At 38.9% G+C, this 13623-nt stretch overlaps 1 protein-coding gene across 3 annotated transcripts in view; it reads right to left on the bottom strand.

Moving 5' to 3' along the window:
* The window catches only part of LOC106662809 (bifunctional heparan sulfate N-deacetylase/N-sulfotransferase), a 189059-nt gene extending 175737 nt beyond the window's left edge, over positions 1 to 13322 (bottom strand). For all 3 annotated transcript variants that reach the window (XM_024227716.1, XM_024227679.1, XM_024227725.1), the window contains exon 1: positions 13209 to 13322. The gene's annotated coding sequence lies outside the window, so the exon portion shown is untranslated. The remainder of the gene's footprint in view (positions 1 to 13208) is intronic.
* Between the last annotated feature and the right edge of the window lie 301 nt (positions 13323 to 13623).

Below are 13623 nucleotides of genomic sequence, written 5' to 3'. Positions count from 1 at the left end.
TAAAAAAATCCATCACGATACGTGCCGACGATTTGATTTGGTGTAAAATAGAATCGTCAGCCCCGCCGGGCGTACTTAAATTGAATATGTGAAATGTGTTATCGAACCTCCTCGTGCAAGGTAAAACCAGGTTTTCAGACTTGATTTACTCCATCATTTTATTCTTAATCATTATATATAACATATATATTTATAATTAATATGGGATTTTATATACAATTTCCTAAGCCAAAGCTGAAAATCTATTATCTATACCTAATACTACACTATTACTAAATACTAATACCATACTGTACTGAGGTGGTCGGTTTTTTTATATCTTTCTGAGAATTTATTGTTACGGTTATTTATGTGAATATATTTCAGATAATATATATGTATGTCGGAGATGAAATGGAATGCAGTGACGTATCTGGCTAACTGTGACGTCGTGACATAGTCGAGACAACGAGTGGATCACAAAGAAGAAGAAGAAGAAGAAGAAGAAGAAGAAGAAGAAGAAGAAGAAGAAGAAGAAGAAGAAGAAGAAGAAGAAGAAGAAGAAGAAGAAGAAGAAAGAAGAAGAAGAAAGGACAAAGTCAGTCAGTCAATCGATCAGTCGTGCCTTTGTCCTCACAGCGACAACATCGTCACAATTGTAATAAAATAAATAAAGTATGAAGCAAACAAGCGAAATGGCAGTCCCACTCGACATGCCCAAAGTGTACAGTAAATTCTTATACAAAGCTAATTTAGTGTTGATGGACAAGTCTGATTTCGAAGTTGTCCATGTTAAGTTGTTGTCTTTTAATTCCTGTGTCCTCTGCTGTCTAGGTATTGATGTGTTGACTTGAATCGAAGTCGGTTTCTCCTTGTTATTGATGTGCAGTGGTGGGCAAGATCATTTATGTGAACGTACACTAAGTACATTTTTATTCATTCAGTCTTCCACTCTTTGCGACTCTTCGATAAGCTCAGTTCTTGGATGTTAGAGACAGCTTGGATTTGAGTTAGAGGAGAAAATTGCAGTATCGACCGAGTAAGGTGATTTTGATGTTGGGTTGTGGAGGTAGGTCAGCAGTATAGATGATATCGTGGATGGGTCCAAGAATGCTCGTTGCTGCACCTCACTCTGAAGCAGCGGTCTGTTAAGTAGGATTCCAGGATAAGATAATAAGGATTGAGTAGGAAGCTTTTAAGTTTAGAAATCATTACCGGGTACCAGTACTACATCCAAGAACGCAACCAATCTTTGTCCTCTAGAGCAGATGGTATCGACAACTCGGTAAATTTTGTTGGGTCGTAGAGTGATATGGACGGAAGCCAAATTAGTGAAAATTTTAAATTTTTATTTCTAAGAAAAAAATAATTTTACAATCCAATCTTGCAGCTGACGAAGTAATCCACTCCGACCTCTCTTTAGGTAAATAATTCTTATCTATCGTTCCATTCATGGAACAGTTGTGTTGATGAGGTAAACTACCGTAAAATCCTAAGTAACTCTAAACTTGTACTTATTTGATTTAATGCGTGAGGTAAGTGTGGGGATCCGTTTGGTGTAGGGTGAAGTAGGGGGACTGAGGAATCTGCAAAAGTGTTATATTTTCTTATTCATATCGCTCGCGTCAGTCTTCTCCCCATGCTGATGAAGAAAAGAAAATTGGCAGAACCGCTACATTATCCGTCAGCTGGTCTTCAGATTTTAAAGCATAATTGAAAATAAATGTCATTAGGACGGCTGAAGTCGGACAGTTGGACTGGGCGGAATAATTTAGAAGGTTTGGAAACCACTTTTCAAATGTGGCATTTCTAGTTTCATTAGTTATTTTAATCATCTCTTGTTTCAAACATCATCACCAAAGAGAAACTAGTTTACACTCAAGTCAAAAACCTGGGTCTATATCTCGACAGCAGACTGACGTGGAATCCCCACACAAGACTTAAAAAACAACTTAATACAAGACTTGGACTACTAGGAAGTACAAGATTTTACTACGACCAATATGAACATACTGAGTGGAACTGAGGGTACTGCCAAACCATCCAATATCCAGCGCATCATTGGAATCGAAAGTCCTTAGACGAATTGTCAAAGCAACTTGTTATGTTTCTAACCTCACTATCTACAAAGACCTCAACATTCCTTTTGTCAACGAACAGATCCGGTCCTAAATCTTCCACACGAACCTTTGAATCCATGCTAACCATAATGCTCGAGCCCTCTCCACTCATTCCTATCCTGACAACCTCGCCTCAATATCTGGCTGGCTCTCAAGCTCAATGGCTATCGGTGTAGTGCTGGCATCAGTGCTGTATGCGCACACGCAAGAATGGCACAATTACACAGAAGACAAACATTTTGAGCCCTGAAGATGATCTCAATAAAGATCGAGACGTTGGCACGATAAAGAAAATGTCTTTCTGAAACCTACATCACACCAGATCGCATCTCACGATTTCTGAATGGTTAAGTGTCGAACATCAAATTGCTTGCCACTGATCTCGAGCTTGTATGTAATAATAGTGTAGTGAGAAATATCTCTTAGATAATCGTTTAATATTAAACAAGGTTCATAATGCAAACCTTACTGCGCCACATTTTACACGGGGCATTCGTCGGAATAGCTCGGATTAAAAAAGTCCAATTTTCCGCATTTGCTTAAAGAAAAAATCTCAACAGGAGCGTTGCTTTATCATTTAAAAGAGTGCTTTCTTTCCTAATAAATGATTCAGTACCAATTACATGACGCCTCGACCGGTCCCGTGCCAACAAAACCGGGAATGGATTTATTTATTTTTCAATTAGCTTCCCGCTTTTATTTATACTCCCAACTTCTGCACAATGAGAAACCAATTACTGAATATATTAGCAATTATTATTTTTCTCCTTTGCGGTTGACGAGCAGCTGACTAAAAGCGTGGGCTTTTTCTATTCCATTGTAAGTTGTGCTACGAATTTAATTTCTTTAAAAATTAACTTCCTTTGTTTTTGAAATGTCTACGTGAAAATTATGTCCTCTCTTTATTTTCTTGTTCCTTTTAAACCTTTAAAATCGATCCTTCAATACATTGCTAGCTTAATACCTTCTGCTAGGCCTCTATTTTTTCTTTTACGGATTTTTCATTCTTTTCGATATTTTATGAGAAATGTTAATATTCATTTCAGTGCCATCGTCACAACGAAGTAGAGAAACATGCTTAGCACACTCCAGTTTTCCGACTAAAGGCTGGGATATCTGATCTTCTTATGCGTTTTTCTATATGTCTTTACTTGTGTAAAATTTCCTTTTTAGGTCTGCAGGTGACGAACTTGTAGTTTGGACGTTCTCTGCCCATCAGCACTGAATCGGTCTGTTATATGAAAAGGGATAGGGGTAGGGATGAGAGAGGCGGCCACAAGGCGTACTGCACCTCGACCTAAATAGATCTATTGTGCTCCTCGTTAATTATAACTAACTGGCCAGATTCAGGCTATTAACCAGCCTCCACAGCTTTGCCAGCGGTTCCTTGGTGTAGGATCTTGCTTGTGGTTTTTCTTGTCCTAGTTGCAAGAACCTGCACCTACATAGACCTTCACGGAAACCTAAAATGTGTTCTGCGGTCTCCTCCTCTTCCTGGCGAGGTATCTGCACAGTGTTTCTTCTGTTTGTACTCCTATCCAGCGCATGTGCTTTCTTAAGTGGCAGTACCCGTTTAACCAAGCCTGTGGAACCGGTCGCCCACCGCGGGCGCACTGATTGTGAAGAGTGAGTGTGATTGAGGATCCCAATCTGACCCGCGGGATTTATTTTCCGCGGACTCGGATTCAACCCCCCGAGGCGACTGGCTGGGATACGGTCGACTAGTTCGGCTTTTGAACGGCCATATCGCCTCACCCACCCTGGGAGTCATGGCCCACTCTATGTGGAACCACGGCGACAACGGGTGGTATAATGTGGTTGAGACTCGAGACCCCGAAACGGCTCACCTCGTGTTCTCTTCCACGGCCCTGTTTCTCAATCCGAATTCCTTCATTCTATCCTGTGAGCCCTCCTAACCCTTGGTTACAAGGGGGGTATCCGGGCACAAAATAATGGTGCAGCCCAGAGGGCGTGGCAACCTCTCTAAAGCACAAGCTGTCTTATGTCGGCCTCAGGGTCGGCAGGGACGTCGGGTGCCTTAGCAGAGTCACACGAGGGCCAGTGCACCAGATCCTGTCTACAAAGACGGGGGAGGGTTGTATGGCCATCTGTACCACGGGGTGACTCAACGTTTCAAAAACCAGTCCAGAGTCACATTGGGATGGACTCGTGGAGGCTTGTGGTGACGCCCCTGGCGGGAACTTAGACAGAGGCTGTCTTCTATCTGGGACCTTTCGTGAAGCTTGCGTATGGCCAATGTATTACCCCCCGTTCCTCACGAGAGACGTTGCGACCGGACGACAGCATGTAAGCGTTGAGGACGTCATGATCATGCTACAGTCCCTCGAATGCGTAAGTAAGCGATTGGAAAAGGGTAGTGATATCGGCGGTCTTTGACTCGAGTATGCTTTGCATTGTTGTGCGTATGACCGGCGTGGTACCCTTAGGGAAGCGAAGGATCGGACCACCTAGGCTAGACCTATGGCGTCCCTCGATTGCGCGCAGCAGGTGTAGGCTGAGCTCGATAAGAGACCTTTTACCGTAGACAGTGCTCATCTAGGGGGTGGGTAGCAATTCCACTATAATCCGAAACCGTTGTCGGGGCGTTCCCGGAAGTTTCTACGCTGGAGGAGCCTCTACACTCAGAAAGATAGAGTCGCCTTCTCTATCTAGGGAGTACGCGAGGGGGGTGACGGGCTGATGTATTTCGGCGTACGACCCGACGCACAATGTGGGCCCGACCATTCGGAGTGGACAAGCGGAGAGCGTGGCTACCGACCCTTAGGGGCCGGGACACCACTACACCAATGCTGCGGCGGTAACACTTTTCCGTCGTATGCAGAAGTGCGTCAGCTCTCATCTTGAGAATCAAAACGTCCGATAAGGCCGTATAGGCTAGGTGCGGACGTTAAAGATCCTCTTGTCTTGTTGACGATGAGTAATCGGGAACCCAAAGTACCCGTTTAACCAGAATCCTGGTTCGGTTGCGGCTGCCTTCCGGTAATTCATTTGTAAGTTTTGCGGATGGTCCTTCTATGAATCTCTTCGCGTGCCTCATACTTGTGGTATTGTTCCATCAGGTTTTGGACTCATTAAGGATCCATTTTAAGATGTATCCTCTTTTGTGGCAGGCTGCTAGGCCGCAGTGGGATTCTGGGCCCATAGAGTCCATGATGGCTCCCTTTTTGGCCAGCATGTCAACCTTTTCTTTGCCTCTATGCTCTGAATGTCCAGGGACCCATGCCAGGGTCAGGTCATTAGTGTCGTTGACTTCCGTCAGAGCCTCCATTCATTTCCAAACACTCTTTGCTTTCGCCTCTCATGAGGCTAAGGTTCTGAGAGCTGCCTGGCTGACAAAGAAAATGTTCTGGGATAGTAAAAAGGGTAGGTATTTTTATTTCTCTGGCACATTATTCCATCCCTATGATTTCAGACTGGAAAACTGTACTATACTTGCCGAGGTTCGTTAGATGAGAAAGACATTGCGTAACGTTTCCTCAATTTCATGCTCACCGTTACATTTAATGTATTTTAAATAAAGTTAACGCTACTGGAAGCCATTTTGCATAACATGGTTAGGGGTAGGAATAATTAATTAATTTTCTCAAAGTTACACCGATCGGGAGAGACATACAGCATAGACGAAGACCAGGTACGACGGTGCGCGTTGTTTAAGCGGCAGCAAGAAGTGTAAGTGCCGTTTGAATTTAATGCTGACCACAAAGCTCGGCAGGCAACTATACTATCTTATACTAATATGGAGAATTTATGTAATGCCCCCACTGTAAGAGGGATTCAAAGCATTCCTCAGTCTCCGGTGGGAATTCTACACCCAGACCACTTTCTTTTATTTAACTGGAAATTAATGGAAAATTGCTAAATTGCTCGGATTACAACAACTGTTGCTGATTTTTTGCTCCCAATTCTACTATCTAGGAGATAAGATAATAAAAAGACGAGCTATCCAAAAAGTAGAAAAACCTCAAATCGTAATCCTAAGCTGTGGTTGACCCTTAATGTTGAAATTATTATATCACAGTTTACAGCTATCAATCCAAATAAAAATGATTAATTCGCTAAAAAATTTTTTAAAATCATAAATATGTTTGTTATTAACAGCCGGTCGCACCAAAAACTTCCAAAAACCCAATTTTCTACGTAATATAATTATATATTTTTAAATTTCCTTCCTTGCAGTAGTTAAAGTTCTGAAGGTCTATTGTGCTTGTTTTAAAACTAATTAAGGGATCCCCAAACACAACTTAGCCCTTTAATGAAATTCAGAATTTCCGCAAAAGTTACATCTCCCGGCTTCATAAAATGCTCTGGGCTTTTTGCGGGTTATTAGTATGGACGTAACTCGCAGGTGTTAAGTTTTCATGGTTTAGTCATGATTCAATGATTCACTTTAGAGTGACAGTTTCACTAATATTGCTATGAATTTCATCAGAGAGAAGGTTGTGGTTTTGTGTGTATGATCCGTTTCGTTTTCTCGAAATCTTTAGTGGTGGGTTTGTGAGATTTTCGTTTAGTTGGGCATAAAACGAGGCGTTTTTGTCTTGAGCATTCATAGGTTTTTATGTGTTAAATGTGTTCCTACATTTCTACGATTTCACCGTTTTTGTACGTCAAGAAGCACTTGTAAGCTTGTCTTATTGCTGAAGAGTCGTAGTGGATTTGTAATAGATCAGCTGAGACATTGGATTCATCGTTGAATGGTTCTGTACGTTGTTTATCGTAGTCTACTTGTCTTTTGTTTTCTATTTAAAACGTCTGTTTATTTCGGCTTGTGGAACAGAATCCGTTCTTCAACAAGAGCGGTTTGAAGTTGTTCAAAATTTGTTGGTTGGGGCGAACGAAGACCCAGTCTCTTTGCCATGTCCGAAAAGTGTTCTATGAGATGACAGGAGAATTTGATGGCTAATTCATTATGTAATCCCTACATCTTCCAAGTAAAGGGTGCCAACTCGAGCTATATGAGGTCGAGCATTATCATGCATTAAAAAGAAGTTGTCCTTCAATAAAGCGATCAGATCAGGATGAGACTACAACATCCTCAATGTACCTTAGTGCAAACATTGCCGTAACGCGAGACCATGTAGTCGAATATTTGCTTCTCACCCTCACCTTGCAGCATGAACGCAGGTATACCTTGTCCCTAGCAATCACGACGTTGGAATCTGCGATGTTGTTGTTTTGACATTTCGGTCAACGATAATCTTCGGTATTTCTGCTCTTATTCGACGCTGACGATAAGGTAGAGGCATGGACGTCGATTCTACCCCATACCATAATTGTCTTTGAAAAGGCTGTGACTTACATATTAAGCAAAGCGTTCTCCACGTCATTCTTCATGCTTGTTCAAGCGTCTGAGCAAGAACTGATTTGCGAATAGTCGCCTTTCTATCTACGCTTCTCCAAGAGTAGAGGAGATCATCTAGGAGTCCTAGATGTAGGACGTCTAGAGACTAACCATTCTATCGAAGCCTTCTGACGACTGTTTTGAAGCTCAAGGAACATTGATTGTACCTATCACAACTATCTTTGAAAAAGGATTCAAAAGATTTCCACAAAAGGAACTCATCAGTGGAGAGAACATCCTCCCATATTCAAATGTCCAAACGAGATGCTGATTTGCGAATAGTCGTCTTTCTACCCGATGTTTCTCCAGTAATAGAGAACCTGATGCGAGACGTCTAGAGACAAGGCTATTTTCACGAACCCTTCTGATGGCTGTTTTTGAGCTCTCCCTTACATTACGGACTGTTGGTTGACTATCTATCAAGAAAGCAGTTAAATGAGGGTTCCGTACTGTGGATCAATAAAACCGACGTACCTTCTCTTCCATCGAGACTACCGGTGGCACTAAACCGCTGTCGAACATTGTGGACGGTAGAGCGCGGCACACCCACGACTACTTCCGTCGCTGGCCAAAGCATCTGCCCGGGCGAGATCATCTCGACTTTAAAACGTGCTTTTTAAGAAAAACATTTTTTTTTTACAGAAATGCATTGTTTCATCAAAGAAAACAATTTAAAAAACCAATTAACTCACTCGTTGGCTTTGGAAAGAATGAAAGTGAACTGATTTTCTTCATTTTTAATTTTACAGAGTATTAAAGGATTAATAGCCCTCTTTAAAGGTAAAACTACAAATTATTAATGTTGGGATTACGCTCTACGTCAGCTATTAATCTTTTTACCTAGTTGTTATGTAAAATAAATATCATTTTGAATGTATATTACTTTGATTTCATCGTTAATCATCTTTTCCTAATTTTTTTTCTTTATCATGATATAATCGACTATCATAAATTTGGGGATTTCTGTTATGCCTGCAGTATTGATTTAATTTGAACTTAATTTTTCTTTTTTTTATTCCATTACTGCACTGAATTGAGATTCATTCTGATAATTTGCTCAGGTATGAACAATTCTTTACAGACACCATTTATTTTTACCTATTTTCAGTATTATTTAATCCACGTGAAACTCGGAAAACGTAGGCGTTAAGATTTTCGATTCTGGTTTAAGAGACAAGTGGTAAATTTAAACCTTCCTGCGGAGAGAGGGCGCCCAATCTCTCGAATGGATCTGTGGAGCGGAAATGAGTACCGACCAAAAACCATTTTGGAAGCCGCAGGAAGGAAAAGGACCTCGGTCGTAAGGTCTTCAGTAAACTAGTTCAATCCGTCGTAAGATGAAAAGTACTCTTTAGCACAGAAAGAAAGTAAGTGTTATCCATATTGTAAATTAAGCCTCAGATTTTTTTACACGTAGATTTCCAATTTAAACCTCAGTTTACGTTTATTCTACAACTACATTGTAAATATGTAAAACAAGCGGTATAGTTCGTTGGCATATTTTAAGCTATGTGGGTAGTTATTAGCATTAAACCATAAACCCTAAACAAATTGTTTAGTTTCTCTACGTATAACTTTCAAGCGTGAAAAGATCTGTTTCATTTTAATGTATTTGTACAAGTCTAGTAAATTTCGGGAGGTTGAAAAATAGTTAAATTAAATAGTTAAATAAACGAAGAACAATTTAAGAATACGATGAACTATATGAGGACAAAACCTTTAGGCTGAATTTTAGAAAAGGTATCATCCTCACCCGATTAAGAATAGTGCCTTTACAGGCCAAAGCTTGCGTATGTCTCAATTAACTTTATGGGCCAATGTTGTCTTACAGCAAGACGAAACGATAGAGTTTAGATTGATAACAATTAAAACAATGCTGCCAATACACGGGATGAACCATTGAAGGAAAAACACTGCAATTGCCTTAAACTCATGGGATAGCTAAGATTTAGCGAATTTGCTAAATTCAGTGTCGCACTGAGGTAATGTTGAGCAAGGGTTAACTGAGGGTGACTTCCTTGTCTCTATATAGAGAGCCTCCTGCCACCCGAATAGTGCATCCAGAGGATTTGGGACCGTTGCTCGGATTTTTGGAGAAAACAGATCCCTTTTATTTGATATAGTGTATATATATAATCTTTTTTTGAGACTGAATGTATTTATTAGAGTGAAAGTGCAGTAAGAGAGGGCAATTAATTAGATAGTTATATCGTTTGCGTAATGGATGCCAATGGTGTGTAAATATGGAAGAACCACTGAATGCGTTGGGGGCTAAAAATGTTGCATCTGGAACTTCGGCCGCGGAACGGAAAAGACCGAGTTCGGATCCCCGACTGCCAAAACCGGAAGTAGGTAATAAGCACAACTCTGTAAATATGCGCATGGATGTGCAGAATTGAGCTTAATAAATCGGTACAGATTCTTTCAAATATTCAAATAGAAACGAGATTGCAGATAATTAAAATATACACAATTTATTACGTCAAAATATACATTTCCATTAATTCATTAAACTTTTAATTATAACATGACAAAAATCATTAAGAAAATAACCAAATGTTGCCCTAAAAACGTACATCGCGCATAAAAGATGTTATGTTCTTTCATTGGGTTTTGTACGTTGGGTCAGCTGTAATAACTGACTGTTTGTTAATTAACAACGGTGGAACAATAGGGCTTTCGCATCGGTTACAGTTTAAAAGAAAATCATTACGGAATTTGAAATGTGTCCGCCGAATTATAATCGCTAAGAATGGTCGCAGATAAATGGAAATGGAATACAGACGAAGATGTATCATTATGGATTGAAAATGACCAACCAATTTGGTGATATTTCACGATATACAGAAATGTTGGGAATCTTTTTTTGTAGTTTTAAACTGATTTTCAATAAAAAAAATTGTCTAGATTTTATAAACAGTTAAAATAATAATGTCGAAATAGCCGGTATAATCACAACTCACGATTATTTGTAGCTTTACTCTTTTCCAAGGGTTTTTGTTGTTGTATAAAGAATTTATAAGTGGTTTCTCGATACATTCCGCCAATTTTTATTGATGGATCGCCCTTTTATTGGCGGGCCGAATGCGGCAGGGTTTCGCAACCGTTCTATGACAAATATTCCATTGTTTTAAACCGAGCCGGAAAACATGGAACATCCATGCAGGGGAGATTTACAAATGAATACGCATAACTCATTGAGATCGATCGTGGGAAAATTAAAGCCAACGGTATTATATAAATTCATCATAATCGTAAAAAAAATTTCGTATTCCGCAGTTTTTATGTTTTCGTCCCGTCTATCGTGAAAATGTGTTTTTAACAATATATTCATAGGGCGATGTCCTCATGGGGTCTTCGGAGTGGTGAACCTGCAGTTTGGTCGTTTCTGATCAAATTGGCTGTTTTGAGTTTGCCGGACGCGATTCCGCTTCAGTGGTGGGTTGAGAAACGTTAAAAGAAAATTGATTAAGTCACACACGAAAATAGTTCTACGACTGGAGATGGCGAAAAGCCGAACAGATCCCGATAGTTAAACATACGATTAATATGAAAACAGAAAGCTGTTGCCTTATACCAACCGACTAATTAAAAAAAAAGATTAAAAACTTTCTCTACCAAAGTTTTTTGACCTGCAAACCTCCCCACTTCTTTTTGACAATGTGATGTTTTAGACAACACATTTCTTTTGATTTTGATAAAAGCTTACGTATTTTTAAAAAATTTCTCTAGAAAGAAATGCTGCTGCACGTAAGAATTGACATTTTGAAAACAATATTGCACAAATGTAAAAAAGAGATGTTCCAAACGTAGGGAACTTAAAGGCAAAACATTACAATGTATAATAAATAGATGAATGGCAAATAAAAAATTGGCAACGAAATTTATAATAGGTTCAAATAAAAAATGGGAATTTTTATGTAATCTTTTTGGACAAAAGTAACCCTGTATGGGGGATGACCGGACAGAGTTCACTCTCATAAAAGCAGTAGATCCTGTCTCAACTTGTCGTTTGTATGGAAAGTCCATTCCATATAAGCTAGAAGATATCATGTCGGTTTCATTTTTATTTGTCCCATTTTTTCATCGTACTGGCTGGTTAGAAGTTAAACGGTATATTGTATTTTATATATTCTAACGTAAAAGAAGATAAGATTTTATACTATTTATTTTTATTGAAAGAGAAACTGGTATTTAAGTTATAAAATATAAGATTTCAGGTCAGTTTCCTTTTTATTTGCCCCATTTTTCAAACTTACCGGCTTGTTATAAGTTCAAATTATTTTATTTTATAAAATTAGTACGTGATATAGAATTTTATCATTTCTAACATAAAAGAAGAGTAGATTTTAAATACATTTATTTTTATTAAAAGAAATTTGTTTCAAAGTTGAAATTTTATTTTTGAAAATTAGTACAAACGGGATTTATCTTGGGTACGTAAGTAAAATTTTGTATTTTGATAATTTTTAACATAAAAAGAAAACAAGAGTATATCAATTTATTTCTGTTTAAATTCGAAAAGAAATGTGTATGAAAGTTAAAATATTAATTTTTAAAAAGTATAAACAGGATTTTTCCTGTGTGCCTAAGTCAAACATTGAACTAACGCTGTTCCTATAAATTTAAATAAAAATAGGTTTTCCAAAATTATTGATTTTGCTTTCCTTTCTTTAAAATATCAAAATTAAAATTAAAAAAATTAAATTAGAAAAAACTAAACTTTGGCTGTATTCACATTACATATTATGATAGAATAATTGTAACTATTATATTGATTTAATAGAAATTCAAATTTGGTTTAAGATGTTTTTAATAACTGTAAATAATTACATACCAATTTAAATCTAGTTCCTTAAATAACTTCATCTTCCGGGGCAAGTAATATTTTGATTGGCCACGATCAAAAACATACTTTTCTTTTCCCTTTCAAAGAGGAAAAGTGAAACGATGCGACATAGATATAAACAACAGATTTAACCGTTAAAATAAATCTCGCATTATTCCAATAAAATTTGTCGAATCAATGCCAATCTTTTAATTCAAAAATTAAAAGCGCCCACTGTTGCCATGACATCTAACGTCCAATACAAAAATAAATACAAAAACTTTCACTGGCAAGGTGTTTCGACCTACAATTCTCCCACTTATTTATCATACCGCGCTGTTCCAGATATCAGATTTTTCATACTGACGACATTGTAAAGTAACAACGGGTTGTTATACAGTCGATATTATAAATTAAAAGTCTAAAATCAATAGATAGATAGCAAGGTGGATGATTTATATGTGAAGGTTCAGTTAACGTTATCAACTGACAGAAAGATAAGCTCGCAATTTAAGCTTTTAGCGAAATAGAGTAATAAAAACTATAAAGTAGATTGAATGATCAATATGTTGGTATGTCTATCCTCTTTTGGGAAGTGGAAATTGAAATACTTCTGATTATATTATGTAATTGATACTTCTTTGAGTAGAACTATCTTTTTCAAAAAGTGAAAGACATGCTCAGAGGGATAAAAATGAAAATGTCTATATAAGCAGAATAACAAACTAATTAAACGGCATATGCGAGTAGACTACTAGAGATAGTAGCCTCATAGACATGGGAATATGTTAAAATTGAATATTCAGTTAAAGTTGAATTGAAGCGCACAGATGAAGATCGAAGAATGGAATAAACTAAGTTTAAGTGGGTCGTGTTTTTGAAAAATGATTTGAGAGAATGTGGAAAGGAATCCGCTTACCGGCGTCCGTGCGGCGGAGGCGGCGTTGCCGCGGCGGTGGCAGCGGTGGCTGAGAGGGCGGCGGGCGAGCTGCGTGAATGCGCACAACGGCGACACGGCCGGCAACTGAGCCAGCCTTCGATCAAGAGAGCGGGCCCTGCCCCGGCCCGATGTCGGAGTGGGCGCCGCCGCCCCCACCCACGCTCGCTTGTTAACCGGCCTCGCGGCTCGCCGGTCGCCACTCCCACCGCGGCCTGGATCGCTTTTCAATCTGTCCATCGCTTTTCCAACAAACAAGGATTGAGCATGGAAAAATGGAAAAACTACCAATCCCGATCCAATATCAATGTTTATAATTGATTAGTAATATGCTTCAACTGCAGTTGTTCTGTTGTCAAAGTAGGAAAATTTTCACTGACAGGCAAAAAATCACACC

The sequence above is a fragment of the Cimex lectularius genome, unplaced genomic scaffold (assembly GCF_000648675.2).
Source record: "Cimex lectularius strain Harlan isolate CLEC.00 unplaced genomic scaffold, Clec_2.1 scaffold84, whole genome shotgun sequence".
Lineage (NCBI taxonomy): Eukaryota > Metazoa > Arthropoda > Insecta > Hemiptera > Cimicidae > Cimex > Cimex lectularius.
This window is presented reverse-complemented; position numbering and strand designations above follow the sequence as displayed.